Source organism: Myodes glareolus, chromosome 14, assembly GCF_982192425.1.
Source record: "Myodes glareolus chromosome 14, mMyoGla1.1, whole genome shotgun sequence".
NCBI lineage: Eukaryota > Metazoa > Chordata > Mammalia > Rodentia > Cricetidae > Myodes > Myodes glareolus.
Window position 1 is genome coordinate 57,836,901 of NC_142039.1, and position 13,545 is coordinate 57,850,445.

The following is a 13,545-nucleotide window of genomic DNA, read 5'->3' on the forward strand; positions in this document are numbered from 1 at the left end:
TTCATCATGTTCCTGTTTGTCTGTTTGAAGTGTCCTCCATGGCCTGCTTTCTCTGTTACTGGGAGCTTGTGAGGGTCACCCAAGCCATGTGTTTTTCAAATTTCCCCCCAAGGAGAAAAAAGGGACATTTGGAAATATGAATTTTAAACAGTTTTTGGATACAAATCTTGGATTCTGATTTTTTTTTTAATTTGGAAGAAAAATCAACTGGGCTTTCAGAGGTATAGTGCTGGCCGGCCAATACTTTACTTCATTTTCAGCTCCTCACGGCTGTAAGATTCAGTTTTGAAGTGGTGTGTGTGTGTGTGATATTAAAGTAGACAATCTTAGGAAAACCCGGATAGTTAAACCACACACACTATGTAGAAATCTGTTTGAGAACTGGCAATCTGAATCATTGCAAGAGTAAAGTGTTTCCCTGTCAAGAACAAAATGAGGTAGGTGTTGGAGCCCCAAACTGAGGAATGGATCTGGTCCACAGTAACTGCTGAGCTAACTCTCTCCTGAACCCTCTCAGCTGTCCTTGTGAGGAAGACAAGCATTTCTAGGGCTGCATTCCGAGCAGAGGGCAATGGGAGTCGCTCTCCACGGCTTCTACCAGGATGGTAACAGCCTCCTGCAATTTAGCTCCGTAAACACAGTATTTTCTCCTCTTGGCAAGGAGGAGGGCAAGGAATTTTCCTCTAAGACATTTGCAGTGGCATGGCAAGGGGACAAGCGCCTGTGGCTCATTTGCTCTGCTGAACCCATGCATGGTTACCCAAGCTTCTCCACCCCCAACGGAGCAGAGAGCCAGCAGGAGCTACAGGTCCATTCCCGGCATCCTGTTCGTGTCCCTGAAGGTCCTCACACCTGCACACATTCTAACGGCCAAACCGTCTGTGTTTACAAGGCAATCACTTAGGACTGAGTTCTGTTTGTGGAAATCAGAGAGTACAGCATCAGGAATTACATAATTATATTTGTATGTGTAAGTGTGTGTGTGTGTGTGTGTGTGTATGTGTGTGTGTGAATATAACATACATATAGATGAAACACAACAAAGGTAGGTAGACCTTAATGAATTGTGAGTAATGTACTTGACACCCAGAAAAAGCCATGCAGCAGTGTTGGGAGCCTGGAAAGTTTCAGTGAAATCTCCCGACCCATGCTTTTTAAATTTTCTGTCCAGTACTGCGGATTAAACCTTGGGGTTCATGCTTGCTTGGGAAATGCTTTACTAATAAGTTGCATTACCAGACTTCTTTACTTCTTACTGAGCCAGGCCTCAGTTCCTCGGGCTGGCCTGGAGCTAGTGGTCTGCCTCCCTGGACTCCTGCATAGCTGGGACTGCAGACCTGTGCCGCTGGGGTCTCTACTACCCTTTCTCTACAAAAAGCAGTGCTGACCTTAGCTCCAGGCAAGGAAGATTCTGTGTAGAGTCATGGGCTTTGGATTCTGAATTCCTGCCAGTCATGCACCTTCTAAATGAGTCTCGGGCCAAGAGTTAGTGAGCATGGAGACCATGCCTGCCTTTCAAGACCATGTGCCAACTTAGAGGACATTAGTGATCCCAGTCCAGTGATTCTAGACACTTCCTTTCCCTCTGCCTCACCTTCCTGAGCAGTAGGTATGGGATGAAAGTAGACCTTAAGGCTGGGAGGTGTATGCCCAGGGCATGAAGGCACTTGAAACATGGCATGGAGACTGAGCCTGGGGACCAGTTCTACTGGTGTCACATGTTCCAATGTGAAATTGTGAATGTCTCAATGGTCCTAAAGCAACATAGAAGTTTTGCTTGCCAGAATTTTGGTGTAAGCTATAGTTCTTAAGTATATAGGACTATAGTGTACACTCTTATCTTCAACATCCCATTTTGGGGTGGGGAGATGTTTCAAATTTATTATTGGAAAAATATACTATCTGACATAACGTAAATCTTTTATTTTACAGCTCCCAACAATGTCAGAAACACACTCACACACACTCACACACACACATATACTGAAAGTAAAAGGAAAATTAATTACATGTAATACCTGTCACGATTTTTTAATCTCTACATAAGCAAAGCAAAACAGTATTAGAAATATTTTTGGGGGGTCCCCACTTAGCAATTATAGCAATTTTCTGTTTAAATTTCTTCTCAGCAGTAGGCTGCTTGAGAGGTGACATCACAGTCTCTCTTCCTGGTTTTCTTTACGTGTAAACTGGCAGAAGTAGATCAGGCACCACACCGAGTGCGTTGATGAGATTCACCGATGCTCTTTCTGCTGCCTAGAGCTTGGAGCTGCCCTGTGTGGATCTTATGGTGTGTGGTCACAGCAGCCACGCCCACCACCTTACTGCCAATGCACAGTGAAGTTTTCTCTAGTGCTAGGCCAGTTTTGAATAGCACTGCTATGGAGGCCGTTCCCTATCTGTGTTGACATAAACTGAGGCAGAGGTGCACTGTGATGTGTGTGCATGTTTTAACTTTAATGGGGACTTTTCTATGGTTTCCCAGGGCAGCGTATGTCTCCACAAGGAAGGTATCGTATTTATATGCATATATTTCTTTTTAGTTTTAAGCATTTTGTACCAGGAATAACTTTAGCACGCCATCACTCTTCTGAAAAGTTTCTGGGCTTCCCATATCCAGATACACTCTGGACATGAGGAAATCAACAGTGATTCGAGTAACTAGGAGACATGACGTGACGGCTTTTAATATAGTGTGATATGAAATAGTAATGGGAATATTTACGCTAGCGGCCATGGTTATTTGAAATGTGGCAGCTAAGGCAAGATCTGCAGTCTCAGAAGGTCGAGGTGATAAAGTCTAATCTCTAAGTGAACTCATGAGCGGCTGTGTTTTTAAGTTGCCACAGAGCATACATAGCACACGGATGGAAGGGGTAAACCACCACATAGTTATGCACGTGATTGGTGCCAGCTTGGATGTTAAATATTCCCCAAAGGTCCCCGTAAAAGGCCTTGGTCCCACTGGTCAGTGGTTTAGACATCCTTGTCACAGTGTGTCACTGAGGAGAGTCAGGGCAGGAATTCAAGGCAGGAACCTGGAGGCAGGAACTGAAGCAGAAACCACGGAAGACTGCATGGCTCTCCATGACTTCCGATACAAACCAGGACCAATGGCCCAGGGGTGACATCACATACAGTGGGCTGGGCTCTCCCACATCTATCATTTGTGGTTCTTAGATTTCATATAGATACATAAAAACATGTATATCCATATGTCATAAAAGAAGAAGAAAACTGTTTAGGGGGTCAAGATAATCGGGGAAATGAGAAAGGGAGGGAGGAGGAATATGGGGGAGGGTATGATCAGAGTACATTTATATGCTTGCACCTAAATAGTCTCACGCAACCCAGTATTTTATAGATATACATATACATATAGATATGGAAAGACAAAGAAAACAGCGGCATCATGGGAAGCAAAGTTCCTCAACTTCCGTCCTCTGCATAGATTCACTCTACATAGGATCTCATTCCTCCCAGACCTCCTTGTAATGAAGGAGCGGCCCCTACCGCCCCAAGACAAACTCCTCTCCCACCTGTTACCCAGTGCCGCTCTCTCTCCTCTTCCCCAGAACATCTCTACAACTTGACTCCTCTCTCTCCTGACTTGATCTCACTGTGCTCACAGCACAGCAGGGAATTGCTGGCCTGTCTGGATCCTTCTCACGTGGCCTCTCTGTGCAAACTGAAGGAGGCAGTCCTGAGGCCTGACTGCTGCTCCTGGTCCATTCATATATTGATGTCCTAACCCCTAGGGATGGCACTTTTGGATTTGATCATTGGAAAGAGTGTCCTTGCAGATATGGTAGTTATGAAGAGATCACACTGTTCTAAAGGAGGGTGTCAATGTGTACACACAGAGGAAGTGGAGACGAATGGACACACGGTAGGAGAGGAGAGGAGAGGACTGTCTGCCTGCATGCCCAGTGTGGACGCCTGGAAAACACCTTTCCTCCCAGCCCTTGAAGGAAACCAGCCCTGGCAGACTTTGATCTCCAACTTTCAGCCTCCAGAAGAGGGAGAGGATGAATTTTTGTGGGTTAAGCCCCACCCCGGGTTTCTCTTCATGGTAGGAAACTGTCCCTAGCAAGGGCTAGTGTTTTACTCAGTGACCTTTACCCTTTATTAGCTGCCATCCCTCACAGGTGGCTTCATTGACCACCCCCCAGAACTTTAATCTCTTCATACATAAAACGGCTTAGAGAAACATTTGCCTTGTGGCGTGTTGCAGAATATTCCTTTACACCATGTGAGGATGTGTCACTGTGATTGGTTTAATAAAAAACTGAATGGCCAATAGTTAGGTAGGAAGAGGTTAGGTGGGGCTTCTGGGGACAGAGAGAACTAGGGAAGAAGAAAGGCGAGGTGGCCAGCCAGACAAGGAGGAAGCAGCCTGAAGTGTAGGGAGAAATGAGGTAACGGGCCATGAGACAGAATGTAGATTAAAATAAATGGGTTGATTTAAGGTATAAGAGCTAGTGAAACAAGGCCAAGCTTTCATAATTAATAATAAGTTTCCACGTAGTTATTTGGGGCTGGCAGTGGAAAGGAAAGTCTAACTACAATGGAGCTTTGTGACAAATAAGTTAAAGACCAGGTAACACGTTGACCGTAATACCTGGCTGACGAAGTTTGCTGGAACTGTCAAAGCAAGATAGCAAGCCTGGTGGATCGGTATATATAAGCTTGTATATGTTTTTTACCATGTGTTGGAATAGCAAGATTGAAGAAGGTGGCTCTCATGGCTGCCCTCAGCACACACTGTCTAAAGCTCCTGGGTTCCTGTAGCCCATATTTCCTACTCCACTGCCCTCAGACACCAAGTATACGTTTTCCCCATCTCTCCCTGCGTGTCGAATCCAATGATGTCTGATCCTTGCATAGACGGTCTTGATGGGGTGAACCAAAGGTAGCTACTAGGTAGGCTGTGTCCTCCACCCTTTTCTGTCACAAGCAGATGACAGTGTGGGGGCTGTTCACAGCACATCGGGAAGCCCTGGATCTAGTCCCAGTGTGGGACTTGGGCAACTCAACCATTTCTGGGCCTCAGTTTCATCATATGTAAAATGAAGGAGACTGGTGAAATTTCATTTTCAATCCTATATCTGGAAATAGCATTGCTGAACCACTAGCAAAAGTATCCTTAGCCAAGAGTGTCTCCTCTTCCTCTTCAACCCTCTTGCATCACGGGGCATACCTATTTGAACATCATAAATCGAGTGCAGCCTTCTGCTTGACCTGCCTTTAAAGAATTGGTACTGTGAGGGAATGAAGATTGGCCTGTGCCAGATTTACATCAAAGATGTCAGAAAAAAACCACCATCCAGGACTCGGCTGTGTTTCCCTAGGAGAGCGGGACAAGGACCCTTCCTGAGCCCCTGACTGTACCGCTCAACCACACACAGGGCCTTTTGAACCACAGACTGACCAACTCATCTTCCTTAGCAACTTCATTCCCCGGGGCTATGGGGCCCTGCTAAGGTTTGGTCTGCCAGCTGATGATGGAGTCCTTCTAATATGTTGGGATTTGCACAGTTTATTTTGGTAGGTAACTAAGAGAGAAAGACAGAGATAATTATCCCCGTCATAAAACAGTCCATCAACCACCTGCGTGCAGAGCAGAATGTCAAAGCTTTTTGTTGCTCTTTGGCAGGGAAGATTTGTTTAGCGTTCTCTTGGGTCCCATTCAGCGCTCTAACCAAGTTACCTGTGGAAGTTTCCTGGTTCTTGTGTAATTTTTTCCGTGTGTATAAAAATAATAAATAAATACCAGTGATCTCGTCAGGTCACGCCAAAGGAGCATTTGCTGAGGATTTGGAATTCTAATGCATTGGACACACTTGAACTTGGCTAAGCAATCAAAATGGCTGGTTTGGCTCAATTTAACTGAGATTTTGTTGGTATCCAGTTCTTCAAATGATCTCAGCTCTTACAGATGGGTCCTTGGAGATGCTTGGCTTTTCAGTGCATTGGAAATCCTCAGGTATGTTTTAAATGTCCACAAAACAAGGGTTTCCTTTGTTTTCACGGGGGTAGACTTAATAAAGAAAGCAAAGCGGAGCGAGCTCTGCTTGGGCATCGGAGTGTGCACCCTGGAGGCACAGCCACACAACACTTCACGTTTTCACATTCTGTACAAATAGCAGGCTATTCCAAACTGGAGCCAAGCCTGGGTAAGAGGAATCTCATGGTAATCATGAACTACAGGAGGGTGAAGGTTGGTTCATTATCAAGGGCTGAGGTGGTGTCCTGTTGGGTCCCAGACATGCTTTCATCTGGTCTTCTTAGGAGCCTTGCAGAAGAGAAGGCAAGATAGCGCCTTCTACTCCAGGATACTTCTTGGATGGTGATCATTACCTCCCTTGTCCATCTGCTATTAATTTTTAGTTTTTCTTTACAGGCCTCTGACTCATCTTTGCCGAGACCGTCGGGTTTCCTGACATCCTAGCTGCTCCAGATGTGTGCCTCTTCCAGTCCTCAACTTGCTGGGAGTGGAAGTTGAGAGGTCTCCATTACAAAGCCATACAAGCTCAATCGCCCCTCCACCTGCGCCCCGCTTACCCATGGTGTCAACTAAAGTACTAAAATGTTAAGTGGAAAATTCCAAAAATAGACAATTCATATGTCTTAGACAGCTTCTATCACAGGATAATCATTTTATTTTTAGTGACTACTGTTCATTTCCTACTGTGCCCAGCTTGTGAACTGAGTGTTATCACAGGCAAGTGTGTGTATATAAGAATAAACAAAGCGTGTATAAGGCTTGATATCATCCATGGTATCAGGCATTTACTAAGAGTCTTGAGATCTGTTCCCCCATAGGGACAGCTTTTATCCAGATGAGAAATAGGAAGGGTTTTAATTGAGCAGTTGACAGAAACATGGAAGAAAAAAGGGAGGAAGGTATTAACAAGGAGAAGAGAAAGGAACAGAGGCTGAATATTAGAAGGAAAGGAAATGGCTCCCAAGAGGAAGCTCAGGAGACTGGGTGAAGTCTGGTGTCATTGTGAGAAAGGAAATTAAGAAACAACCCTGCAAAACAGTGGTAGATTTAATGAGACATGTGACATTCTGGGTTTCATGTGGGGGGTGACGTCTGGGGAGAGTCTAGGCCACTGTGCACACACATCTGGGCTCTGGAAAGACGTGACTGACAGAGATGGAGACTTCGGAGCTGTACGGTTTAGGGATCATGATTTGGAAGCAGGGGTGTTTATGACACTGGCTAACGTGGCTTGTGAAGGAGTAAAGGGAGCCAGCAATTGCAGGGCTTTTCCAGAGAGGCCCTGGAATTTTCTGGCCCCTGGCTGATCTTTGGGTGTCCCTTCAGCCATTTTATCCACATTAACCTTGGCCCCTAAGTTTTAGCTGATGAACACCCAGCAGATAATTTTCTCTATCTTAAAGAGAAAGTGAGGAATTTTTATTTCAATTTTTGTATAACATGAAGATAAAGCTTAGACAACTAGGTTTTTGGTTGTTTGTTGTGTCTGTTTGTCTGCTTTTTTTTTTTAAAAAAAAAAAAAAAAGAAGAAGAAGATTTCCCAAGGAGTTAAAAGTCTGATACATTTAGCAGAAGTTTGAATCAGTCCCAGGAAGGCACAGTATAGAAAGGGAAGTAAGAAGTTCAGAGTAGCGTGGTCTCTCATAAACCGCAAGAAGGGAGAATTCTACAGTTAGATTATGGGTATTCTAAGTAGAGTTGTTTGTTTGTTTGTTTGCTTGCTTTGGTTTTTGTTTTTTTGTTTTTCAAGGCAGGGTTTCTCTGTAGCTTTGGAACCTGTCCAGGAAATTGCTTTGTAGACCAGGCTGGTTCAGACTCAAAGAGATCTGCCTGCCTCTGCCTCCCTAGTGCTGGGATTAAATGCATGCACCACCAACACCCAGCAGAGAGGGCGGTCCTTTTAAGGGGATAGTGGGGGACAGAACCAGATGCCAGTGGGTTGAACAGTGACAGAGAAAAGAGAAATATGAATTCTTCTTCCATTAAGCACAGCATAGGATAGAAAATAAAAGTTGCTGCCCGACAAAGAAGGAAGGGATGGTGAAAGAATGTGGGGGTGAGGTCGGCGCTCGCTGGATTTGGGAAGCAGGCAGAAGGCAGGCTGCTGTTTAGCTGCTTGTGATCTGATGACAAGGGCGGCTCTTACCTGTTACGTAATTAGGATTGTCTTTCAGGGTTATAGAAGCTGAGGTTCCTGGTGTGGCTTGCTTCCTCGTTACCCAGAAGCAGTTGCTAGCATAAGGTCACACTTAGAAACTGAACCCTCAGTAAGATTACCCAGACTCCTGGCAGCTGTGCCCCTGCCAATGTTGTCTTTAAGCTGGGAAAAGGGAGGGTCCACTATTCTAAAATGATATTACCTATCACTTCAAAATACGCACTCCACCACACCCTAGACCATGCCTGAGATTTGCTTTCTGGATACTGTGAAAGAGATTTTTACCTTTTTAATGTTAAAAAAAATTCTGTTGCCCATCACGGTGGTTCACACTTGTAATCCCAATAATCAGGATACTTAGGCAGAAGGATACAAGTGAGTTTAAGGAAAGTGTGGGTTATATAATGAGTTCCAGCCTGGGCTGCCAAATGAGACGTCTCAAAAACCACAAACAGAAATATTGAATCTTGGTTTTCCACTAAAGAGCTTTCATGATGATTTAGTTTATAGGGAATTGCTGTGAGACAATTGTCTGTATCCTGTCACTTGTATTTTAAATAAACACTGATTGACCAGTAGCCAGGCAGGAAGTAGAGGTGGGGCCATGAGAACAGGAGAATTCTGGGAAAAGGAAAGATTCAGTCTGCAGTCATCACCCAGCTGAAAAGGAAGCCAGACACAGAGCAAGCAAGATGTGACTGCCTCACCAAAAAGGGTACCAAGCCACGTGGCTAACATAGACAAGAATTATGGGCTAATATAAGTTATAAGAGTTAATAAGAAGCCTGAGCTACCAGGCCAACCAGTTTATGATTAAAGTAGACCTCTGTGTGTTTATTTGCGACAAAATGGCTGTGGGACCTGGTGGGACAGAAAACCAGGCCAACAGGGAACTGCCTTGAAAAAACTAAAAGCCTCAGCAGAAGTAAGTATCTGTCCAGTGTATACCTAACATACCTCTGCCGTGATAAAATGGAAATCACCAGAGTGGTTTATACAACAGTGTACTGTCTTAAATAAGAATGGCACCTATAGGTTCATAGATTTGGTCACCAGAGAGTGGCATTATTTTAGAAGATTAGAAAGTATGGTCTTGGGGGAAGTGTGTCCTTGGTGTGGGCTTTGAGGTTTCAAGAAACCCATTTCAAGCCCAGAGTCTCTCTCTTCCTGCTGCCTGCAGATCTGGATGTAGAACTCTTACATAGTTCTGTCTGCATCCCACCAAGCTCTCCACCATGATGATGATGATGGACTGAACCTCTGAAACCGTGAGGTAGCCCCAGTGAAATATTTCCCTTTTCAAGAGTTGCCGTGGTGTCGCTTCACAGCAGCAGAACACTGATGTCCCGGCCAGGCTTTGGGGCAGTTAGGCTGCATTTTGTTTCTGTGCTGTTTTTATGATTCTCTTTTTGTCATCTTACTAAAGTAGCAAAGATAAGCAGCCTTATTACCTATGCAACTGCCATCTGGGACATCCATCCATGTTACAAAGACTCGTCCATGTGCTTGGTTGATATAGGGAATTGCTGTGGGACAATTGTCTGTATCCTGTCACTTGTACTTTAAATAAACACTGATTGGCCAGTAGCCAGGCAGGAAGTAGAGGTGGGGTGACCAGGCAGGAAGTAGAGGTGGGGCCATGAGAACAGGAGAATTCTGGGAAAAGGAAAGATTCAGGGATATTTCTCAACTTGAGAAATTCATGAAACTCTGCTGTTCAAACTCCTCTGGCCAGGGATGGGTGTCACTATAGCCCAGGATGGTCTCAATTTCTCAGCAAGCCCTCTGCTTCAGCCTCCCAAGTGCTAGGATTATAGGTATGAGTCACGGTATCCAACTCCCAAGATAGGACACAAATGTTGTTTGGGTTTACGTCATCTACTGCTTTGCTATCATCATTGGACTCTGGCTTGCATTTTTAGCATGGGAGATGCTGTTGTCTCACTAGATTTAATCAGCAGGTCTTTCTGTTCCCATGCCTCACAAGTGTAGAACGATAGTGTTCTACTGAGTCAGCAAATCTAATAAGCAGAATGTGCCTCGTGTTGACCCTCTCAGACATCAGCGAATCTGGAGGACTGTCAAGATGGTCACATGACAAGGGAAGAGAGGGGCAGGATGAAGCCAGCTCCCTGGCTATGAAGGGGCCTACACAGATGACCTGCGACCTAGTCAAAGAGAGTGAGCCAGGCCACACAGAAGCCAGCTCTTTGCCTGTCCTACAGAGATTTAAGACGCACTTTATAGTTCTACACTTTCTCAGTTTCCCTCTCTGTTGAAGAAGAAAACTTCTTGTCTAGCCCATGAGAGGCACTGGGTTTGATCTGTAGCATGAGAGGTGGGCAGAAGAGAAGAAGAGGGGCAGCAGGAAGATAAGGGAAGAAAATCTCAAACCTGCGAGGACTTCTTGGAAAGTGAACCCGCGAGTTGGGTGGAGTCCACACTGCATACATGGCAGACTCTGGTTATAACTCAACTGGTTATAACCAGTGGCGCAATGACAAAGATCTTGGTTCCCCGCTCCCTACCTCCCAGGGACAGAGGAGACTTGCAGACACCACAGATGATGGGATTGTCTCTTCGGAACCTCAGGCTCCGGGGCTCCAGGTCTGAGTGACTCAACAGTCTGCCTTTCGTCTGAGCAGCTCGGCCTGGATAGTGGCAGAGCTGTCAACGCGATTTGGTTTTCTGGAAATGGTGAACTCGTGGAAGAACAATTAGGGACAGCAGCTGTGCTCAAATCTGGGTCACCGGAGTGGCCTCAGACCTGTCCCGGAAGCTGCACCTCACGGAATGAGAGGCAGAGTCACCAGCAGCAGTGGCTGGGCTAGAGAAAGAAGAGCGATGTGATCTTAAGGCAAAGACACTGAACTCCCAATAAGCTGGATGGGTGAATGGCTGGGTGTGTCAAATTACAGATACCTATTTAAAAGTGCCATGACCCCGGGGAGCATTGCAGGGCAGACACAATTGCTTGCAAACAAGTCGTGGGTACTATGAGCAAAGGGTTTTATCTGTAGGTTTCCTTTTTTGTCTCTTGGGGAATTGGGGAGAGCCGGAGTTTGAAACTTTAGCCTACGTTGGACATTCTTTCCCTTTGGCTAGATCTAAACCTTGAGAGAGAGTCCCTACCTGGATGATCTATTAAATTTTAATGAGCTCCAAACACTGCTATTGAGTCCTAGTGTTCTTCACTGGAAGGCACATTGCTGTAGGGTATCTTACGCCTCTGGCTTTGCCTTGCCACTTAAAAGCAAAAATAACCAGACCAGGCATCCAACTTCGGGGGCTCATCCAGAGTTTTTGGAGTCCAAACAGGAGTCAAGATTTTAGGGAAAGTCTCTATGGAAGGCCAAGGATTTCTTACAACATCTTTGGATAAATGCATTGCAATGGGGCTGTGTCCAGTAATGAAATGAAGCCAAAGAAAGAGACTTGGGAGTAACTGTCCGGGAGCCGAGTTCCTGCTGGAGAGTCAGCCAACTGAGCATATGTGCTTGGTTGTACAAAAGCAGGAGAAATCAAGGGCATCCCTGCTCGAGGAGAATTTTGGGCATGGTGTCGTCACTGTCAGACTGTTGACTGAGACTGCTGGAAAGAAGGAGGAAGGGGAGTTCCAACTCCTTCAACTCCACATGGTCAGTGTGTCTGTGGCCTTCCAGTCTCCTCTTTCCCCATCCCTGTTTACCAGTGGCTCTCCAAGAATCACCATATTATATAGAGGAATGGAGTTCAGGGCTGCTCCTATAACTTCTACAGATGACCTGCACCAGTCAAGGGATGGTGTGCTAATGTCCTGGTTCTTAGGGGTTGTTCTACCCTTGCTGACCAAGTGTCTGGGGGTGAGACCTGGGAACGTGCACTGTGACAAAATGAACCCTTCGATGACTCTCACATGCACTCAACTTCAGAAGTGTCAGTAGAAGGGAAAGGATCTTAGATTAGCAGCTAAATAATTCAAGATCAAGAGGTTGAAGAAGGGGCTCAGCAGTTGAGTTTACTGGCTTCTTTTCCAGAGGACCCAGGTTCAACCCTTAGGTCACAACTGACTCCAGCTCAGGAACTATGACACCTTCTTCCTCCATGGGTACCAGACATGCATGTGGTACACAGACATACATGCAGATAGAATACACATACATACAAAATAAAACTGAGAAGAATAAAAATCCAAGTTCATATCTATTTATACCTTGGCAGTATTAGACAAGTTACTCATTAATTCCTGATCTCATTTCCCGTCTGTGAAAATGGACAGACCACTTAGTTGGAGTTAGTTTTTTCTCTGTGAGAATTAAACGATACAGGACTAGAAAAGGGATGGTATGTTGACAAAAACCTTTGTAGGCTTCAAGTGTGTGTGTGTGTGTGTGTGTGTGTGTGTGTGGTGATTTTAGATGCTGACATAACTCTCTTTGTGTGGATCCAGAGCAAGGAGATTTGCGTACGCCTCTAATCCCAGCACTCAGAGGCAGAGGCGTATGCCACCACTGCCTGGCTCTCAGGCAGTTTTGAAGAAGAGGATTTCCAACCCAACCTGTGTCTTTCTTCCTCATGATCCTCGTCTCCGTTTCCTCGCCTTCCCCTGAAATCTCCAGGATAGAGCACAAACTAAACCTCTTCTCCAGCTCCTCGCGTACTTTGCTCCCCACCTCTCTGTGTGTCCTCTCTACTGGCATGGCCTGTTCCTCTGGCAATCAGTGCCACTGGCTGCCCAGACTCCTGCTGTAACACCCCTCTACGTGTAAGGTGTCTGACTGCTAGTGTTCCTCACAGGTCCACCTTCCACATCCCGTGATTTCTTTCCCATTTCCCTGCACCTTTTCTTCACGTGTGCAAAGCCTGCCTCAAGGCAGGCCACCTGTGCTGTTGCATAGGGCTCTTCAGTGGCCTTGAGGATTTTCTGCCATCATTAAAAGTCTGATTTGGGGGGTTAGAAAAAATGGCACTGTGGTTAAGAGCACTGGTTGCTCTTCCTGAGGGCCTAGGTCTGATATCGTAGCACATGCAAGCACATAACCATCTGTAATTCCAGTTCCAGGGTCACTCTCCTCTGGCCCCTGTGAGCACCATGCAAGTAAATGGTGAATAGACATACATGTAGACAACACACACACACACACACACACACACACACACACACACACGTACACACACACACGTACACACACACACACGTACACACACACACAAACACACACGGGTAAATTAAAAAAATAACTAGAAAAAAGTCAGTGCACATGTGAAAGACCAGAAAGTGTGTACAATATTTATGCTTGTATGTCCTTGCTACCCTATTTACAGAGAACATTTACCTTGAGCATCTATAATCTGTGTGTCCACCACATGTGAGAGTTCATGGACTTTCAGGGGAATTCAA

General features: G+C 45.5%; 1 protein-coding gene across 1 annotated transcript in view; it reads right to left on the reverse strand.

The window, feature by feature from the left end:
- The window catches only part of Nedd9 (neural precursor cell expressed, developmentally down-regulated 9), a 170,130-nt gene that overhangs the window by 113,784 nt on the left and 42,801 nt on the right, over nucleotides 1–13,545 (reverse strand). The window lies entirely within an intron of this gene.